Raw genomic sequence first — 4,018 nt, 5'->3', positions numbered from 1 at the left:
CCTGACAGAAGAGAGCTGCCATTTTGTGAGCAGCCCTGTGGACAGGACAACATGGCAAAGAACTGGTGCTCTGGCCAATGGACAGCAAAGACCTGACGGCCACCACCAGCCACTCACCAGTGAGTGAGCTTGAAAGCAGATTTCCTCCAGTTTAGCCTTGAGATGCAGTTCTAATGACACTTTGTAACATTGTGAGAAACCTTGAGCTAGAGGACCCACTAGCCAAGCCTGGATTTCTAACCACAGAACCAATGAGATAATACATGTTTTTTAAGCCACTAAGTTTACTTTTGTAGTAAATTTTTTATGCAGCCATAGATAACTAATACAGGTAACTTTGGTACATGGAAGGTGCTACTGTAATTGGGTAAGGCTTTAAGGATATTGAGGAGTGTGTTAGAGAAAGCCTAAAATTTTCTAAGTATCACCGGAACAATTTCGTCTCATCTCCTATATATTAGAACTAACAAGAAAGTTTTAACAATAAACTCTAGAGTTACATTTGACAGTGTTCTCACCAAAAATACTGAGATTAAAGTGTCTTACATATTGTGGATATGCAGGCTAGTGAATATCTGTAATTTAACATGGTAGTGGCCTTTTATATGCTTAATTTCCATCCTCTCAGACATATAATGTATACCACACAGTGGATGTGTATGGTGATTTGATATGGGACAGAATGCTCTTCTACAGCTTTTTATGAGGTTCTGAATTCTCCCATTAACTTTTTATAGGTACCTGCCTCAATCTGTGCCTGTGAATAAATGATCACACTTTCTTTTTTCTCTTGCAGAAGCAATGCATGACCATCCCACTTCAAACCTTGGTTCCGTTTGCTAAGAAATTCCTACTATAAAAATATTCTTGGGTTGTGCATAACTTTCTGAAGCTTCTGACTATCTGAATGTAGTGCAAAGATAAATTCCCTTTTACAAGTCTTGAATTAAATCTATTTAGTATTTTTGCATTACATAAATCCGAAAAACATTTGTTACCTACCCTGAAGGAATTCTTTCTCATGCTTAATGGAGAAAGGGATACTCATGGTTAAAGTGCCTAAAGACATTTGAGTTGAGACAGCTAAGAGTATAGTATTGTGTTGTTCTTTAGATGGCATTCCCTTGAAAATGAATATAATTAAGTCTTTTCACATGTTATCAGATAATGTGCCTGTATATATCTGTATCTGTAATCTATAGATATACAGTATTCAGTTCTCATTTCATTGTACAGAGTAAGAAAAAAATGCAAGACCAATCAATCTATATTTTAAAATAATGTTTTATCTAAATTTAGACGTGTTTAGATAAGGCATATTTATTCAGTATGACCTTTCCTTTCCCATGTCACCTGCGAAACAGGGTTTTGGCACATCCTTCAATTAAGACCCAATGGGAAAATGTTCTTGGTTGCACTGGCATGTGATTACTTAAGAGTATTGAAGCAATTTAGTAGTGATATGGCCTAGCCTCCTAGAATCAATCATTTTGGTATCCATCACCACCTAGGACTTATATACATACTTTAAAAGTTACCTTTATAAATGAAAATTACCTACATGGCAAATCTTAGATGCAATTAAGGTAGTGTGCTCTTTCGGTGGTGTGCTTTGAAGAAAAGTCTCTGATATCTTCTTCCATGTCATGCCAAAGAATCCCAAATTCCAAAACTTTGTGTAAACTTAAGGGTCTTTTAAGAAGCTATACAATCAGATTAAATCGTAACTCTAAGAGGACTTAACCAGTAGCTAGTTTGTTAGCAACGATTAATTAATCTATTTGAATAACTGCTATTCATCGTTATGCAGCAGCAGAAGGGCCTTGGTATGACACAGACTAGGTCAGGTTTGACGGCAATGGTTAGAACCAACAAATTGATCCCTCTATCCCCACTCTCTGTAGACAAGAGCACTGATAATCTAGGAATAGGGTAACAAAGGGGAGCAGGATGGTACCAAAAAAGTGTCATGACAAGGTCCTGAAGACACATTTTATTTTTATGAATCTGCCTAGGACTGGAATTTGTTACATTTTCCCTTTTTTATTAAGTATAAATAACTCGTAGACAAAGATTGCATAATAAATTTGTAAAAAAAGTTCTTATTTTCTTAATAACCTAATTATAATGAAGAAATATTATTTTTTCAAATGATTCTGATGATAGTTTTTAGGAGCATATTCTATGATGTTACTATTTGAATCTTTATAATTTTTTAATGGACATTAGGTACATAAATGGGGTACCCATAATTCTTGGTCATCATTTGTTCATCCGTTAACTCTGTGGTGGAGCGTGATGATTTGCATTTTGAGCAAGTTCACAGGAGATGCTGATGCTGCTGATTTGGGAACCATACTTTGAGAACTACTGGTATATTAAAATCATTTTTTTGAAGTGCTATATGCCCAAAACCTCACATTAGTCTCATAGGATAAAGCACCTTTAGAGATGGGTTTGGAAACTGATCTTGAGTGTGCCCATGGCCAATAATCAGGCTAATAATCCAATAATCTTTTAATTATAGAAGAAAAAAATATTGATTTCTTTCCTTAAAATCTATTTGCAAACTTAAATTAATACTTGCCTTTCTTGTATACTGGCCAAGGGTATTTTCTGAAATTCAAAAATAAACAAGTTTTCAGGTAGTTTCATTCATTTTTGTGTTGGAACACATTCTACTTTAAGTTCTACTTACTGGTATACCTCAATTTACCTAATAGATGTGACTTTGATAGATTGCATGTAGGCCACAGTTCTGTATACCAAATAATATTTTAAATGCACCACAGGAGCTACCTGTTAAAAAAACCCTTATGTTAAAAATCCTTTTGGATTGTGCATAATGATCCTACAATTTATAACCTCTGGGAATTTAGGATTCTGCATATAATTTTTTTGAACAACAGCATACATGCACAAGAGATACAGCACTATTTTATAGATGAACCAGGAAGGCATGCTGTAAAGGAAATGATAACTTTCCTTAGACATACATGTTCAATTTTAATGGCAAAAGTTGTACATTTTCGTTGTACGTCATGCACAACTTCAGCCTGCCTATCTTTTTCCAGCTCATAAATGCTACCGATTTGCATATGCTAGGCTGCTTCAGTATCCCCATAAACCTCTCTTAGAAGAAACAGTGCGTCCATCAAAACAAGTCTTTAAAAATATTTACCAAGCTGTAATAAACAACACTTCTCAAATGTGCTGTACATATAAAAAAAAAACCTCTTGAGGGGCAATGCCAGTTTTATTTTTACTCATTAGGTATGCACCTTTGCCAACATTAGTAAATGATGTGGTCAACATAGCTATGACAATAAAGCTTTAAAAAAAATCTGAGGAGGCGATCTGTATTCTCCTTCCTGGTTATTCAGGTATATAAAAATATCATTTTTTTAAAAAAACTGTTCCTGGCAGACAGGGAGATATTTATATTTGGCACTGTGAATGAGGATCTATAGTTAAGTAAATGGAAATGTACCAGATCAAATTATATTGTCTTTAGCAAATAATAGCAGTGTCAGCCCCTTGGTACTGACTAGATTGTTCAATCAATACATTTATTAACTTAATTTACTTAAAGTAAAAATTGAAATAGCATAATGAAAATTTTGGCTGGAATTGGAAATGGGTTTCTTCAGCACCAGGACTGAGGACTACATGGAAACCTGCACAGCATTAGGCTAGAGGCAGCTGTGAGCCTACAGGAATCTTCCTGTTTGGGAAATCTGTTTGCCGACTGATCCACGCCACAAAAGCAAAAGAAATAGAGACGAAGACGAACAGAAGGAAGAAACCTAATACGAATTAAAGGCAAATCATAGGAATAACCACAAGTGAAAAATTTCTGATAGTTTGCTTTCCGTGAGTACACACTGTTTCAGTTATGGGTGTCTTAAAAATTTCTCATCTCTTTTCATTATCCATAAAAGTATTTCCTATGTATTTTTCCCACTTGTTTATTTCCTGCCTGTCTTTCTTCTTTCTCATTTTTTTCTCTCTTCTCTCT

The sequence above is a fragment of the Galeopterus variegatus genome, unplaced genomic scaffold, assembly GCF_000696425.1.
Source record: "Galeopterus variegatus unplaced genomic scaffold, G_variegatus-3.0.2 Scaffold1077, whole genome shotgun sequence".
NCBI lineage: Eukaryota > Metazoa > Chordata > Mammalia > Dermoptera > Cynocephalidae > Galeopterus > Galeopterus variegatus.
This window is presented reverse-complemented; position numbering follows the sequence as displayed.